Raw genomic sequence first — 19,244 nt, 5'->3', positions numbered from 1 at the left:
AGGTGGTTTTATACTTGTCAAATAGAATTTTGCAATGCACAGAATGTCCAATTTGAGTCAAAATAAAGTTTTTTAAGTCACCTCTGTAACACTTATTAAACTGTACTTTACAACATCATGTAACAGCTAAGATTATGATCATAAACAATAAGAAAAGAGTGAGATTCCAAAAGGAATGGTATAAATGAGTAGGAGAATGGAGTTGTGTACAGTAGCCAATCAGGTTTCTCTGGTTATCTATTCTATTCATATTGTCTGTCCACATACCTTTTGAGAAAATTTTGAGCTATAGAGGAAATCATATCCAGGTTCTATATCCTTGGAACTGCAGCTTCTGGATGTATCTACGAAGCACACACATGCATGCACATGCACCCCCACACACATATTACACATTTATACACACAAACATCATTAAAATAAAATCAAGACTGGGACCCACTGTACCCTCTGTTATACAAACTTTCAGGTGAAATTATAAAAGAGAAGCAGATTTTATACATTCAAGTGGACTGCATTTTTGTATTGTCTGCCTGCTTATTTCTGCTCACCAACTTTGCTTCTTTGCAGTGTCATAAGTTAATGTAGAACTCCAAGGTCTTCCCTAATCTGTACATTAGTTTTAATACAATTGAGACATTTTCCAGAATGACCAAGGAATACCTCTTTTGTATAAGTTATTTTATTACTCTATATTGTTCTTGCACACTTGTCAAGAAACAAGCTTAGAACAGAGTGCATTTTCCAACATGTTAGTAGGTGGTTAGGGAACATAAAATCCCCATGAAGCCATTCCTATAATCATGGCATTAGCAAACTAGCTTCTAGAAGCCATTAAACTCATATCATAAATCTGGCCATAGAAAATCTATATGGGAATTGATGTGACACAGAGAATAAATTATGTATCACAGAACTGCTGAATGGCAAAGAAAGAATGCTCACTCAGATGTACATGGTATAGAGGAGAAATATACATTTTTATGTTAGCTGTGTATCCTCAATACTAAGTAACTGAAATTGTCACAGAAGATGAAAGATTGTGTAATGTTATGGTTTAATCAATTCAAGGGAAGCATTAGGATTCATAATTGTAGAAATATCTACTTTTTTGTTTGGGTAAAAAATGTATGGTAATTTTATAAATATATATTATTGGAAATATACAAAGTATACTAATATTTGTATTGTATACAACTAATTAAAGTGATTACCATTGAAGTATTAGAAATAAAACTTGGCTTATAGTTATGATTAGCTCAGATCAGCTCAGCTAGTGAGTTTTAGTTAGAAAAACATGCATCTTTAATTGCAGATATGAATACACATATTTGGATTAACATTAAAATTGCAATTAATAGAGAATGATGCTGATTATTCTTTTTTAAAGTTTCAGAAGATATATATTTTAGATGTATTCACTTACTATAAAAATTTCCTAAATTAAAGTACACATTTTATATAAAATTCTTATGGGAATTAGAGATCCTGATGAAGGAATTAGCCTCGTGGATATGCCAATCACTTATAGACTGCCTAGAGACCTGCAAAATTAATCACAATTATTAAATATATTTTAACTGTGTATTCTTTGATGAACATGCCAGGAAACCATTTAAAGAGGTTTCATTCTGAAAGATAGGAAAATTTGCCTACAAGATACTATTTGAGCAGAGTCAGAAATGTCCAAGCTTTCACAAGTAGTAGAACTTTTCTTTTTTTTTTTTTGAATTTTAATTGGAGTATAGTTGATTTACAATGTCGTGTTAGTTTGGGGAATACAGCAAAGTGAATCAGTTACACATATACATATATCCACTCTTTTAGATTCTTTTCCCATGTAGGTCATTATAGAGCATCGAGTCTAGTTCCCTGTGCTATATAGTAGGTCCTTATTCATTATCTATTTTATATATAGTAGTGTGTATATGTCAATCCCAATCTCCCAAATTATCCCTCCCTGCCCCCTTACCCTTTGGTAGCCATAAGTTTGTTTTCTACATCTGTAACTCTATGTCTGTTTTGTAGATAAGTTCATTTGTACCCTTTTTTTAGATTCCACATATAAGTGATATCATATGATATTTTTCTTTCTCTGTCTGACTTACTTCACTCAGTATGACCATCTCTAGGTCCATCCATGTCATTGCAAGTGACATTATTTTGTTCTTTTTTATGGCTGAGTAATATTCCATTGTATTGATATATAGGTGCCACATCTTTATTCATTCCTCTGTTGATGGACATTTAGGTTAATTCCTTGTCCTGGCTATTGTAAATAGTGCTGCAATGAACATTAGGGTGCATGTATCTTTTCGAATTATGGTTTTCTCTGGGAAAGAAGACACACAGATGGCTAAAAAGCACATGAAAAGATGCTCAACATCACTAATTATTAGAGAAATGCAAATCAAAACTACAATGAGGTATCAACTCATACTGGTCAGAATGGCCATCATCAAAAAAATCTACAGAAAATAAATGCTGGAGAGGGTGTGGAGAAAAGGGAACCCTCCTACACTGCTGGTGGGAATGTAAATTGGTACAGCTACTATGGATAACAGTATGGAGGTTCCTTAAAAAACTAAAAATAGAGCTACCATATGATTCAGCAATCCTACTCCTGGGCATATATCCAGAGAATTTTTCTATTAATGAATTGATATATCCTTACAGAGAGGAAAGAGAAAATCATTTGCTAGTCATTTTAAGTGAATTAATTCAGATTCTTAAGGTGCTGATGAGAAAGATAATACATTCCTTTGATTATTAGAGCCTAAAGAATAAGAAAAGTGTTATTTAAGGGATATTCAGATAACACATAATAGACAAACTTTATCTAGTTAAATTGAGCTGGTCTTTACTATTGGGGAGAATAAAGAGGAGAATTAAAAAATTCCTGTTCTGGAAGCGGAGGAGTTTAGTAAAATAAGTAATTGATTAAATGCTTAAATTAGAGTTAGGATCAAACAATCACTATGTATAAATTCGAGTTTCAAATATGATATGACACTGTGACACATTTTTCTTTGTGTAAGAAATTACATATTTTTAAATTTTAAAGTCTTTGTTTTTAAGTTAAAAATTCAAGTAAAAATGTAGCCCAACTACATTCTCTTCATTCTACTGTAGAGCTGCAAGAGCATCTTCCCTCCATAAGCTCTACTTTTCAAATTCAGGTGAAAGTAGGTAATGCAAGTGCTTATGTAATTCTCTGTCTATACAATGAACTTTACAGCACAGAACCCGGTACATCCCATAAATTTTATCTAGGGGCACGTATTTTTATGTCATTTTATTATGTCATTATATTACTTCTTCTACTGGAGATATGTAATATAAAGGGTGTAAAGCTAGAAGCATAAAAGGATAAGAGAAGTATCTTTAAAGGAAATAAAATTTAAAAGCAGGAATCTGATATATATAAATAAGAACAAAAGGGAAAATGTTTAGATACAATGCCATTGGGATAGAATGGAGCTTTGATGGGGATTTTAGGGATCCCATGTACATGCTGGCCAATGGCCCTAGCAGTAGAGATCATTTTATCTCCTTAGCATTGTAGCACTTAAGAATCTTTTCTCTCTTGCCCAGAAAACATTTAACTCCCCCCCACCCAGCAAATGCTTATTAATGTAAATTGACCGTTACTGAAGTACATGGGTCTCAGAAATGTTTTGCAGCTAAATTTGTGTGATGAGTTGTACTCAAATGTTCTAAAAGTAAACAGATTTTCTTGATCATAAGCTGTTTAAATAACACCATAGTGAATATCAGTTAATCATACACAAATAATTTTTTTTCTAAGACCAAGAAATAACATTGGCTATGGACCTTGAGGACATAATGAGAAGTGAAATAAGTCAGCCAGAGAAAAACAAATACTGTATGATCTCACATATTTGTGTACTATAAAGAAAAACAAACATAAAACAAACTCATAGATACAGAGAATAGATTATATATATGTACACATACATGTCAAACATATATATACATATGTATGTATTTAATTTTGATTTTTATGTCATTTGTTTTTAACTTACAAAATTAAATGTTTTTATAATTTAAAATTAAGACATGTTCAAGAAAAGATGATTTTTTAAGTTAGTTTTCCTCAAACTTGGAATTGAGATGTAACATTGAGGATCTGCAATTTACCTTTTAAATATGATTCAAAAATTACTCTGGGTTACTAAACATTTATGAAATGGAAAAGCAGAACAATGTTGGAGGAGCCGGGATTTCAGAGACAAGAAGAACTCAACTAAAGTCACGATTTGCCACTTAGTGTCAGGGTAGATACTAATTTCAGTTTCCTCAACTATTAGATGGAATTGGTAATACATAATGACTTATAAAAGGGAATTGGCAGGCTATACATTTTTTTTTTGTGGTCTTTCTTCAATGTCCATTCCTTTATCATTAGAGAAATGACAAAACGTATATCCAGGAGAAGCTGAGAAGTCGTGGGAGGAGTCAGTAACGTTTCCTTCTCTGTTCTAGTTCTCAGTCCCTCATCAGTTTTGTCCACCTCTGCTTCTCAGGCTGATTGAATTGTTTGTAAGCTTAGGGCAGAATGCTCTCAATCTCATGGTCTATACTTGCTTGCTCAGACTTCAGGATCCAGAAAGATATCCAGCACTGACAACCTTTGTTATTTAAAATTGCTATGATCAAATGCCTTCAAGTGTCTGTGAATTCTTTCTATTCCGTACTATTCCATTGAAATAGAAGTATGATTTTATGTGTCTCTAGAAGAGAAAACACATCTCTCCAGTTTGACTCTTTCTCTCTCAATGTTTTCCCTTTATGATTGTTTAATCCTTCACAGTTACTACTTTCTCTTTAATAGAATTATCTGCTGAGGGAGATAGAATTGGAAAATCTATAGTTTTCTGCGTAGGTCACAAAGGTAAGGGAAAGGAGCGACTCCATGTTTCCAAATAAATGCTTTCCCTATGTCACTTCAAAGGGAAATTTTATATATATAGACATACATGTATACATATGTGTACACATACGTATGTATACATGTATTTTTGGTAATAAATATTTTATGAAAACCTACACATCAAGACTGTTGTAATGAATTTAAACATGAAATGTGGCAAGGTTCAAGTATCTTTATTTTACATTTTCATTATGATTATTTGAAAAAATTACCCCGAAGTGTGTTGCTAAATGTGCCTTTAAATAGAGTGTGAGTGCATTTTTGCTGAAGCATTTGTGCTTTGGTTAATTTTCATAAGCCTCACAAGTGTGAGAGGGACAGGCTGGAAAGCTCTGGTGGCAGGTGCTTTGCCACCTGCCTCACTGTAATATATGGCTAACAATAAAGCTAATGCTTTCCTCACTTACTGATCACCATTCACAGAATGACTGAAACTTTGGATGTGGTACAATGTTTAAGAGGATGGCATTTCAGATTCATGAATGCTTATTCTGAGAATCTAACAGTTTTTGGAACTACCATTTCTCAGTTCCTATATATCAGAAAAGAGAAACATTTCTCAGTGGGCAATAGCAATCATTTAAATATATTGTGTTAAAATAATATCTCTATATCTTATATGCTGTTATTACACACACACATACACACATGTCCATGCACACATGGTAAAATTTGCCAGACGGTATTCCTAAGGCTTGTGATACATCAATGAATAAGATGAAAAAAAATCACATGGTGACTTTTTATTTAGAAAAGCTGTCATTAAATAATCCTCATTTTATATTTGAGAACACTGTCATAAGGCCAATAAGGAACCAGAGCCAGATCAGATGGTAAATGGCAGAGCTGTGATTCAGACACAGTTATATTTGACTCTAGAACCTGACAATTAACTGCTTATATCACAAACTATAGATTTACATGAATCAAACTAATCATGAGTTATTTAACCTTTCCTTACTTAAGGTTCCTCATTCATAAATTGAGGAGGAAAGTATACTGCAGAATTATTTTGAAAGTTTCAAATTATATGCAAATTATCTGGCACAATAGAGTGCCCAATGAATTTTAGCCATTATTTTTTCTCTGGATTCTAAGCGATCATCATAGATGGCAAATAGATTTCATCTTGAGTGCTAACCTGCATCAATAGGAGTTGCTGGGATTACCAGCTGAACCTTCTGTACAGGCAAGAGTGTGCAGATAAAGTATTGATGCTTTCTATGATCAAAGATAAGGGAAGATATATTTCATTCCTCTGATAAATGCTAAGATCCACGAATGTAAATTCAATTACTTATTTTGCCTTGAATTTCCCATTACTTGCTTTGGGACCCTGAGAAAATTAATGACTTCTCTGAGCCCCCTTTTCTTTCATATGTAAAAGGGAATGAAAATAGTACCAATATCATAAGGTTATTATGAAGTATAAATGAGATTACAGTCATAAAATTACAGCTTGAACCCTCATATTTTATTTCATTATCTCTCCAACTGAGGTAAAAATGTAGCAAACTAAAAGCACAACCCGGATAGCACAAAGAGAAGAGCAAAAGAGACCATAGCAAAGTTTTGGAAATTGGAAGGGCAAAGGGTGAGTTCTAACTGATTCAAAATCATGGGTATTGAATCTATGGGCCATACAGTTAAAAGTCAAGGGAAAAACAACATCAGCATTTACTCAATGGATTCCCCCAGAAAACTTAGATATTTTCATACAGCTCTGCTGGTGGATGTGAATTACAACTAAAAATAAGGGAGATACATAAAATATTTTATTTACTAGCAAGGTTTTGATCTCTTTTATTCAATGCAACATCAGAAAAGGGAAGTACTAGATGTAAAATCGGAGATTGGCAGACCTGGGAACCCTGAGGTTAATGGGTGGCAGAAGAAATGTATGGAAAATAAGGAGACTAAGTGAATATACACATTATAAATGTTAAGACTTTTAATATTCTTCCCTGTGAAGCTCCCGGATCCTCAGTCAGAAATGTAGTCTTCTAAAAGGAGAATGAATGGTTCTTCTCTAGTGCATCTGATATTGGGGTTTCCCCAATAAAAAAACCCCAGGGAGCCTATTCTCAGTGAAGTGCACAGATAACTAACAATGAGAGTTTTCAATGAGATTCTTAGTAATACACCATGAAACATGATCAGGAAGCCAAGGATCCCCAGATTTTGATGAAAGATTTTATCATAAAAAAGAGAGAAAAACTGTGATAGGCAGGAAAGATTTTTGCAGGAACAAAAAATTAGAACTATCATTAATATCCTCAGAAAGAAAAATGATGCAGATGAAATCAAACTGATAATTACAAAAGTGAATTATTCCAAGAACAAAATTCATTTTGGATATTTAAAAAGACCATGGTAAAATCTATACCAAACAACAGGAAAATTTGGATAATGTTTAGAATTTGAGGAAATATTCTGCAAAATAGAGTGATAAGAAAATGAATGCAACACAAAAGTTAAAAGAAATAAAATTAAAAGACTAGTCCAGCTGAACTAATATCTGAAGAAAATCACTTTCTTTAAAAACAAAAAACAAAACAGAGAACCTGAAGGCAAGAAATTAACAAAGAAATAATTCAAGAAAATTTTCCAGATCCAAAAAATGGAATATTCAGATTAAAAGAGTTCATACAACACAAAACATTTTAAAATTGACTGACTGTCTTTGGTACCTGAGTGTATTGCCACATTTAAAAAATCTATGCAAAGTTTTCAGTCATATTAGTGACAATTTTATGGAAAAGTGAGAAGAAATAAATTTTTATTTGCAAGGAAAGTAATGTTTTACATGGATGACTTATAAGAAGCATATACAAAGTCATAGTAATATAACTACAGGACATTAATGTAAACAAAAATGACGATAATTATATCAGGAATTTACAAGGATGGAGAGTTTTCTCTGTATAATAGAGGTAGAAGATAAACAGAGATACATTTTTATATCCTAGTGTTGATTTCATGTCTAAAGCTAAACACTGAAAAAGTAAGCAGTATAAGCACAAGCATATAATTCTTAAAAATGAAGTTAAATACGTATATGCAGCTAAGGAGTTAAAATTTCTTGCCCTGGGGAAGAGGAAATATAGGCAGGATTGGGGGACCCAGCATAACTATGTGAAACTTGGAATTATTTGCACATATGCTTTTACTCCTTTTTTTTTTTTTTAGATTACATAGATATGTGTTAGCATATGGTATTTGTTTTTCTCTTTCTGACTTTCTTCACTCTGTATGACAAACTCTAGGTCCATCCACCTCACTACAATTAACTCAATTTCGTTTCTTTTTATGGCTGAGTAATATCCCATTACATATATATGCCATATCTTCTTTATCCATTCATCTGTCGATGGACTCAATGGACACTTAGGCTTCTTCCATGTCCTGGCTATTGTAACTAGAGCTGGAATGAACATTGTGGTACATGATTCTTTTTTTTTTTTTTTTTTTTGCGGTACGCGGGCCTCTCACTGCTGTGGCCTCTCCCATTGTGGAGCACAGGCTCCGGACGCACAGGCTCAGCAGCCAAGGCTCATGGGCCCAGCCGCTCCGCGGCACATGGGATCTTCCCAGACCGGGGCATAAACCCATGTCCCTTGCCTCGGCAGGTGGACTCTCAACCACTGCGCCACCAGGGAAGCACCATGACTCTTTTTGAATTATAGTTTTCTCAGGATACATGCACAGTAGTGGGACTGCTAGGTCGCATGGTAGTTCTATTTTTAGTTTTTTAAAGAACGTCCATACTGTTGTCCATAGTGACTATATCAATTTACATTCCCATCAACAGTGCAAGAGACTTCCCTTTTCTCCACACCCTCTCCAGCATTTATTGTTTGTAGATTTTTTGATGATAGCCATTCTGATTGGTGTGAGGTGATACCTCATATAGTTTTGATTTGCATTTCTCTAATGATTAGTGATGTTGAGCATCCTTTTATGTGTTTGTTGGCAACCTGTATATCTTCTTTGGAGAAATGACTATTTAGGTCTTCTGCTCATTTTTGGATTGGGTTTTTTGTTTTTTTTACATTGAGCTGCATGAGCTGCTTGTATATTTTGGAGATTAATCCTTTGTCAGTTGGTTTGTTTGCAAATACTTTCTCCCATCCTGACGATTGTCTTTTCATCTTGTTTATGGTTTCTTTTGCTTTACGAAACTTTTAAGTTTCATTAGATCACATTTGTTTATTTTTGTTTTTCTTTCCATTTCTCTAGGAGGTGGGTCAAAAAGGATCTTGCTGTGATTTATGTCATAGAGTGTTCTGCCTATGTTTTCCTCTAAGAGTTTTATAGTGTATGGCCTTACATTTACCTCTTTAATGCATTTTGAGTTTATTTTTGTGTATGGTGTTAGGGACTGTTCTAATTTCATTCTTTTACATGTAGCTGTCCAGTTTTCCCAACACCACTTATTGAAGAGGCTGTCTTTTCTCCATTGTATACTCTGACCTCCTTTATCAAAGATAAGGTGACCATATGTGTGTGGATTTATCTCTGGGCTTTTTATCCTGTTCCATTGATCTGTGCTCCTGTTTTTGTGCCGATATCATACTGTCTTGATTACTGTAGCTTTGTACTATAGTCTGAAGTCAGGGAACCTGATTCCTAAGCTGTTTTTCTTTCTCAAGATTGCTTTGGGTATTCAGTGTCTTTTGTGCTTCCATAAAAATTGTAAAATTTTTTGTTCTAGTTCTGTGAAAAATGCCATTGGTAGTTTGCTAAGGATTGCATTGAATCTGTAGATTGCTTTGGGTAGTATAGTCATTTTCACAGTGTTGATTCTTCCAATCCAAGCACATAGTATATCTCTCCATCTGTTTGGATAACCTTTAATTTCTTTCATCAATGTCTTACAGTTTTTGCATAGAGGTCTTTTGTCTCCTTAGGTAGGTTTATTTCTAAGTATTTTATTCTTTTTGCTGCAATGGTAAATGGGAGTGTTTCCTTAATTTCTCTTTCAGATATTTCATCATTAGTGTATAGGAATGCAAGAGATTTCTGTGCATTAATTTTGTATCCTGGTACTTTACCAAATTCATTGATTAGCTCTAGTAGTTTTCTGGTAACGTCTTTAGGATTCTCTATGTATAGTATCATGTCATCTGCAAACAGTGACAGTTTTGCTTCTTCTTTTCCAATTTGTATTCCTTTTATTTCTTTTTATTCTCTGATTGCTATGGCTAAAACTTCCAAAACTATGTTGAATAATAGTGGTGAGAGTGGGCAACCTTGTCTTGTTCCTGATCTTAGTGGAAATGCTTTCAGTTTTTCACCACGTGAAATGATGTTGGCTGTGGGTTGGTCACATATGATCTTTATTATGTTGAGGTATGTTCCCTCTATGCCTACTTTCTGGAGGGTTTTTATCATAAATGGGTGTAAATATTGTCAAAAGCTTTTTCTGCAACTATTGAGATGATCATATGGTTTTTCTCCTTCAATTTGTTAATTTGGTGTATCACATTGATTAATTACCATATATTGAAGATTCCTGCATTCCTGGAATAAACCCCACTTGATCATGGTGTATGATCCTTTTAATGTGCTGTTGGATTCTGTTTGCTAGTATTTTGTTGAGGATTTTTGCATCTATGTTCATCAGTGATATTGGCCTGTAGTTTTCTCTTTGTGACATCTTTGTCTGGTTTGGTATCAGGGAGACGGTGGCCTCCTAGAATGAGTTTGGGACTGTTCCTCCTTCTGATATATTTTGGAAGAGTTTGAGAAGAATAGGTGTTAGCTCTTCTCTAAATGTTTGATAGAATTCACCTGTGAAGCCATCTGGTCCTGGGCTTTTATTTGTTGGGAGGTTTTTTAATCACATTCTCAATTTTCAGTGCTTGTGATTGTTTTGTTTATACTTTCTATTTCTTCCTGGTTCAGTCTCAGAAGGTTGTGTTTTTCTAAGAATTTGTCCATTTCTTCCAGGTTGTCTATTGTATTGGCATATAGTTGCTTGTAGTAATCTCTCATGACCCTTTGTATTTCTGCCATGTCAGTTGATACTTCTTCTTTTTCATTTCTAATTCTATTGATTAGAGTCTTCTCCCTTCCTTTTTTTTTGTTGAGTCTGACTAATGGTTTATCAATTTTGTTTATGTTCTCAAAAAACCAGGTTTTAGTTTTACTGATCTTTGCTATTGTTTCCTTCATTTCTTTTTCATTTATTTCTGATCTGATCTTATGATTTCTTTCCTTGTGCTAAAATTGGGGGTTATTTGTTCTTCTTTCTATAATTGCTTTAGGTGTAAGGTTAAGTTGTTTTTTGAGATGTTTCTTGTTTCTTGAGGTACGATTGTACTGCTATAAGCTTCCCTGTTAGAAATGCTTTTACTGCATCCCATAGGTTTTAGGTCATCGTGTTTTCATTGTCATTTGTTTCTAGGTATTTTTTGATTTCCTCTTCGATTTCTTCAGTGACCTCTTGGCTATTTAGTGGTGTATTGTTTAGCCTCCAGGTGTTTGTATTTTTTACAGACTTTTTCCTGTAATTGATATCTAGTCTTATAGCATTTTGGTTGGAAAAGATACTTGATATGATTTCAATTTTCTTAAATTTACCAAGGCTTGATTTGTGACCCAAGGTATGATCTACCCTGGAGAATGTTCCATGAGCACTTGAGAAGAAAGTGTTTTCTGTTGTTTTTGGATGGAATGTCCTATAAATATGAATTAAGTCCATCTTTTTTAATGTGTCATTTAAAGCTTGTGTTTCCTTATTTATTTTCATTTTGGATAATCTTTCCATTGGTGAAAGTGGGGTGTTAAAATCCCTACTATGATTGTATTACTGTCAATTTCCCCTTTTATGGCTGTTAGCATTTGCCTTATGTATTGAGGTGCTCCTATGTTGGGTGCATAAATATTTACAATTGTTATATCTTCTTCTTGGATTGATCCTTTGATCATTATGTCATGTCCTTCTTCATCTCTTGTAATAGTCTTTATTTTAAAGTCTATTTTGTTTGCTATGAGAATTGCTCCTCCAGCTTTCTTTTGATATCCATTTGCATGGAATATCTTTTTCCATCCCCTCACTTTCAGTCTGTATGTGTCCCTAGGACTGAAGTGGGTCTCTTGTAGACAGCATGTATACGGGTCTTGTTTTTGTATCCACTCAGCCAGTCTATGCTTTTTGTTGGAGCATTTAATCTATTTACATTTAAGATAAATACCGATATGTATGTTCCTATTACCATTTTCTTTATTGTTTTGGGTTTGTTATTGTAGGTCTTTTCCTTCTCTTGTGTTTCCTGCTTAGAGAAGTTCCTTTAACATTTTTTGTAAAGCTGGTTTGGTGGTGCTGAATTCTCTTAGCTTTTGCTTGTCTGTAAATGTTTTCATTTCTCCATCAAATTGGAATGAGATCCTTGACAGGTAGAGAAATCTTGGTTGTAGGTTTTTCCCTTTCCTCACTTTAAATATGTCCTGCCACTCCCTTCTGGCTTGCAGAGTTTCTGCTAAAAGATCAGCTATTAACCTTATGGGGATTCCCTTGTATATTATTTGTTGTTTTCCCCTTGCTGCTTTTAATATTTTTCTTTGTATTTAATTTTTGATAGTTTGATTAATATGTGTCTTGGCGTGTTTCTCCTTAGATTTATCCTGTATGGGACTCTCTGCGCTTCCTGCATTTGGTTAACTATTTCGTTTCCTATATTAGGGAGGTTTTAAACTATAATCTATTCAAGCATTTTCTTAGTCCCTTTCTTTTCCTCTTCTTCTTCTGGGACCTCTATAATTCGAATGTTGGTGCGTTTAATGTTGTCCCAGAGATCTCTGAGACTGTCCTCAATTCTTTTCATTCTTGTTTCTTTATTCTGCTCTGCAGTAGTTATTTCCACTATTTTATCTTCCAGGTCACTTATCCATTCTTCTGCTTCAGTTATTCTGCTATTGATTCCTTCTAGAAAATTTTTAATTTCATTTATTGTTTGGTCATTATTGTTTGCTTGCTCTTTAGTTCTAGGTCTTTCTTAAACTTTTCTTGTATTTTCTCCATTCTATTTCTAAGAATTTGGATCATCTTAACTATCATTACTCTGAATTCTTTTTCAGGTAGACCACCTATTTACTCTTCATTTGTTTGGTCTGGTGGGTTTTTACCCTCCTCCTTCATCTGCTGTGTATTTCTCTGTCTTCCATTTTGCTTAACTTACTGTGTTTGGCATCTCCTTTTCGCAGACTGAAAGTTCATAGTTCCCATTGTTTTTGGCGTCTACCCCAGTGGCTAAGGTTGGTTCAGTGGGTTGTGTAGACTTCTTGATGGAGGGGAGTAGTGCCTGTGTTCTGGTGGATGAGACTAGATCTTGTCTTTCTTTGGGGCAGGACAACAGCCAGTGGTGTATTTTGGGGTGTCTGTGACCTTATTATGATTTTAGGCAGCCTCTCTGCTAATGGGTGGTTTTTTTTCCTGTCTTGCTAGTTGTTTGGCATAGGGTGTCCAGTATTGTAGCTTACTGGTCGTTGAGTGGAGCTGGGTCTTAGCATTAAGATGCAGATCTCTGGGAGAGCTTTTGCTGTTTGATATTATGTGGAGCCAGGAAGTCTCTGGTGGACCAATGTCCTGAACTTGGCTCTCCCACCTCAGAGGCTCAGGCCTGACACCTGGCTGGAGCACCAAGACCCTGTCAGCCATGCAGTCAGAAGAAAAGGGAGAAAAAAAGAAAGATAAAAAAACAATAAAATTATTAAAATAAAAAATAATTATTAATAATAAAGAAATTAAAAAGTAATAAAAAATAAATTAAAAAGAGAGAAAGAAAGAAGAGAGCAACCAAACCAAAGAACACATCCACCAATGATAACAAACCCTAAAAACTATACTGAAAACAAAAACAACAACAAAAATCGGACATGCAGAACCCCAGGACAAATGGTAAAACAAAGCTATAAAGACAAAATCACACAAAGAAGCATACATATACACACTCACAAAAAGAGAAAAAGGAATATATATATATATATATATTATTGCTCCCAAAGTCCACCTCCTCAATTTGGGATGATTCGTTGTCTATTCAGGTATTCCACCGATGCAGGGTACATCAAGTTGATTGTGGAGATTTAATCCGCTTCTGCTGAGGCTGCTGGTAGAGATTTCCCTTTCTCTTTGTTCGCACAGCTCCCGGGGTTCAGCTTTGGATTTGACCCCGCCTCTGCATGTAGACCGCCTGAGGGCGTCTGTTCTTCCCTCAGACAGGACGGGGTTAAAGGAGCTGCTTTGGGGGCTCTGGCTCACTCAGGCCGGGGGGAGGGAGGGGTACGGAATGTGGGGAGAGCCTGCGGCGGCAGAGGCCAACATGACATTGCAACAGCCTGAGGCATGCCATGTGTTCTCCCGGGGAAGTTGCCCCTGGATCCCGGGACCCTGGCAGTGGTGGGCTGCACAGGCTCCCCAGAAGAGGGGTGTGGATAGTGACCTGTGCTCGCGCACAGGCTTCTTGGTGGCAGCAGCAGCAGCCTTAGCGTCCCATGCCCGTCTCTGGGGTCCACGCTGATAGCCATGGCTCGCGCCTGTCTCTGGAGCTTGTTTAGGTGGTGCTCTGAACCCCTCTTCTCGTGCAACCTCAAAACAATGGTCTCTTGCCTCTTAAGCAATTGCGGACTTTTTCCTGGCTAGCTGTGGCACACTAGTCCCCTTCAGGCTGTGTTCACGCAGCCATCCCCAGTCTTCTCCCCAGGACCCGACCTCCAAAGCCCGAGCCTCAGCTCCCAGCCCCAGCCTGCCCCGGCAGGTGAGCAGACAAGCCTCTCGGGCTGGTGAGTGCTGGTCGACACCGATCCTCTGCGGGAATCTCTCCGCTTTGCCCTCTGCACCCCTGTTGCCGTGCTCTCCTCCGTGGCTCTGAAGTTTCCCCCCTCCGCCACCCGCAGTCTCCGCCTGCAAAGGGGCTTCCTAGTGTGTGGAAACCTTTCCTCCTTCACAGCTCCCTCCCACTGGTGCAGACCCCGTCCCTATTCTTTTGTTTCTGATTTTTCTTTTTCTTTTGCCCTACCCAGGTACGTGGGGGGTTTCTTGCCTTTGGGGAGGTCTGAGGTCTTCTGCCTGCATTTAGCAGGCATTCAGTAAGTTGTTCCACATGTAGATGTATTTCTGATGTATTTGTGGGGAGGAAGGTGACCTCCACGTCTTACTCTTCTGTCATCTTGAATGTCTCCCCCACATATGCTTTTAATCAAAGTACAACAAATAAAATGAAGTAACAAATGGCTTTCAATAATATCTCACAAATATAATCTCCAATTTATCAGATGTTATTATTATTATTGTTACCATTATCCTCACCATGGGCCAATATTCTAAAATAAATATGACATCAGAATAGAAACATATGAGAAGAGAAATACTGGACACAAATATAGGGAGCACATAACTAAACAGGGGTGGAGGGCAAATTTCCTATAGGAAGTCATGTTTTAGTTGAAAACTGAATGATAGGTAAAAAGTTCTTCAAATAAGGGTTGAGAAGGTAAGGTAAGGCTATATTATTTACAGAAACTGGAAAGAGTATGACTCCCTTGAGAATTTTTTTTTAAATAGTATGGCTAGATCATAAAATATAAAATGAGGAAATAGAAGAAACAATAGGGGAGAGGAAGACAGAAGCCAGGTGTTACATATAGAACATCATAAACCATTTCCATCCGGAGCTGGGAAGTCATTGTAGCAAGATATATGAGGATAGTGACTTTTTTTACAAATACACTAAGAAAGTCTAATGTGGTATGAAAAATAAATTAGAGGAAAATATTGAAACCAATTAGAACATTTTTTTCTGAAAATCTATGGAGAGATGATTGTAGTCCCAGCTGGCATAGCAGCAGTGGGAATGGAGATAAAGCGACCACTTCAAGAAAGAGGTTTCAAGAGTATCTTATTTGACATGAGAGGGCTTCAAGGATGTGAGAAAGAGAGGGAAGGAGGGTTTCAGAGTTTCTGGCATCAACATCTAGGTGGATTGTGATATTATTCACAGAATGGGAAATGCCATGAAAAGAGCATATATGGGCTGTGGGAGAAGGGAGGGGAAAATTAAATTTTGATTCAATTGTGCTATGCTTGCAATGTGTCCAGGTAACCCAAATAAAAATTAAATTTCTCCAACTAAAACTCCCAAAAACTTTCACCACCCATATTCTAAAAATACAGTCCCTAAATCTATACTAACTTATCATAAACATGCAAGCCTTTATCTTCTTGGCATAGTGTAAAAGGCAGTCATCTCATGAGACACTGTTGTTTTTACATCTCAATGTTTTTTCAAGTGATAAACCAAAACTGTGACTTTTTATCTGGCACTGAGCTAACAGTGTGAGTCTCAGGAGAGAAAAACTATAGGTGCTTATGACAGGAAGAGACATGAAATGAATTTACTGACAGAACTTAGTATTATAAGAAACCATGTTACAAGTAGTGATTTTTTAAATTTATTTTTTGATATTTTCCCCTGATACTCCCACCCATATGGTGAGGCCCTTACCACTAGCATACAAATGTACAAATATCAATATGACTTTGTAATCTAAAAAATCTTCATTTTCAAAACAATGGCATCATCTGTTTAAGTAAAAGTCAGCTATATAAATAAGTAATCCATGTCCTTTTGAAATTCTTAAAATTAGGCAGGGAGGGCTAGCTTAGTAAGTTCATAAACTGTGTGTTTATGATCTGATTTCTTGATTAATGTTGAGAAAAACATATTTTAATGATATATATTGAGTGCTTATTTTGCGTCTGGCAGCAAAGAACTAAGAACTTTACAAAACTGATTGATTTAATCATATCAACAATCACATGATTTATCACAGGTGAAAAAATGGAAACAAAAATAATTACATATCTCCTTATCTAACCAACGATGATCAATAAGTGATACAGTCAAAAGCTGAATGTAGATAGTTTGACTCAAGATCCCAGCTCTTAGGCCCTACACTCTACAGCCTCTTTAAGAAAGATATATGAGCAACTTTTATAACAGCTCTAAGAACTGAAAATGTAAGTAAAATAAACTTTTATGCAGTAATGAGGGTAGGTGATATGAGAAAAAGGAATGACTTGAATACTTCTTCATGCTGGCAAATTATTACAACATGGGTTATAGCAATATGTCATGTAATTATCAAAATTTTCTTTCACCTTGTATCCCCACTGGCTTTCTTTGTTTTGCAGTGTTTGTATTGTAAACTATAAGACCTGAAGCAGCTGAAATGATTCAGGCCACGGAGAATAATGTTTTTATTTTAGTCTTTAAAAGGTCACTAAAGCTGAACAGTGCTAAATTACATTGCTGAAATCACAGTGTCTGTCAACACAATGAACTTTCACAGCTGGTTTTCTCAATCGGAGTTAGATTTCCATTTTGGAACTCATATTAAGGTGCTGGTAAGGGGTAAATTGGGCTTCTATTTTTATTGATAATTTTGGAACATAGAAGGAATACTTTGTTTTTTAAGTATACTTTCAAAAAATTGTTTTAAAAATTATTGTAATCTCCAAAAATATTTACTGATCAAAAACAATATAATGAGTTTCAGATAGTAAAAACATTACTGTTTATTTTTCTCATAAGTTCTAATAAAAATAGAAAATAATGAAGTTTAAATAATGAAGTTTAAATCTCAATTTAGCAAACCAATAAATAAATACAAATCACTTGATGGATTCTTATTTGTTTCTTCCTGTAGGGGGAGAAAATATCTCCTGTGTTTTTCCCAGTTTCTGATTATCTTCTACCTAATCCAATACAAAGAGAACAGCTTCCCTGTGGTGAAAGAAATTGAGGCCAGTCCTTATAATTATACAATGGAAGCTACAGGTATTTGGGAAGAGTGATTTGTTGTCAATAGAAGAATGCCATAAGGATTTTACATTCCTCTGTATTGGGACAACACATTGGCTTCCTTTGCTAGTTAAAGTTTAAAGACTTCAATTCAATACCACATTTTTTGTTTTCCTTTGTTTTGTTTTAATTCTATTTCATTAGGGTTGAATGAGAAGATTAGGAAATCCAAAAACGTATTTAGAACTATACCTTTCTGCAGTGCTTCAGGTCACAAACAGAAATCCACCAGAAACGTCTCAGGACTAGATGACAGGAATTTGAGGTGTAACAAATGATATTACTTAAAACGTATCCAATACTCTAAATGTGTTATCTATTGCCAGATCTTAACATTTTCACCAATAGATTTCCTGTTGGCTAAAGCATTGTCTTTGAAAATAAAAAAAAATATGAGAATATTAATATCACTCAAGTCAAGTACATCTTGATGGTATTATGGAAAGAAAAGGCTGAAATGATGGTGAGGACAGACTCAGCTTGGATGGCACAGACCCTGGGTGATGCACAGACATATACATGGTAAGGTGGAGGTTGAGTTAGTTGGGCATTCATCTTTTTGCGGTTGGCCTGAGATCTATTTATTTTAGAGACTATAATTTCTTTATTAACACTGACTCATTGTTTTGATAATCATAATAAATTGCCATGGAGATAAGTATTAGTTTCAGAATTGGCCAAGAAAGCCATGTATTTATATATTGTTTTTTGGAAGGAGACCCTTTGTCTGGCCAGACAAATTGAGTATTGGAGAGTGATGCTTTGATTGGTTGGTTATTTCAGTTTCAAAAAGGCTATAAATTAAGCTTTAAAATTTGTACGTACATCTCCCAATAGATGTTTACCTGACAGTGATAGGAAATTAGTTCATCTGGACATAATGTCTAACCCTATCGTTTTAAGGATCAGTAAGGAAGTCAAATTTAAAATGAAACCACCAATTTGAAAATAAGGAATCAAATTTCTTTATTTTTTTAGCAAATTTATATAGGCTCGTTATAATTGTTCTCTTCTTGATACTTTTGTATCAGTATAGTTGGAAAATAATGGTACTGACATTAAGATTTGAGAAGATTAAATGAATCAATTCTTGATAAGTAATTAGAACTCTTTCTGGCATATAGAAAATGCTTAATAAATGTCAGTTATTATTTTTATATTTTTCTATATGTAAAAGATTTAAGTTAAGTATCACAGCTCATGGTGAAAAGTACAAAGAAAAAAACTTTGGAACTATATTCAAGATCAAAGCTTAATATTATGGGAACACCCTTGTAAAAGATTATGCATTCATTCATGTATAAAATTCATTTATTCATTTATCAAAGGGAATTTACTTAGGGACAGTAAAAATCAAAAGTGAGGGGAGTTTCCTGATGGTCTAGTGGTTAGGATTTGGAGCTTTCACTGCCTGTGGCCCAGGA

Source organism: Delphinus delphis, chromosome 7 (assembly GCF_949987515.2).
Source record: "Delphinus delphis chromosome 7, mDelDel1.2, whole genome shotgun sequence".
Lineage (NCBI taxonomy): Eukaryota > Metazoa > Chordata > Mammalia > Artiodactyla > Delphinidae > Delphinus > Delphinus delphis.
This window is presented reverse-complemented; position numbering follows the sequence as displayed.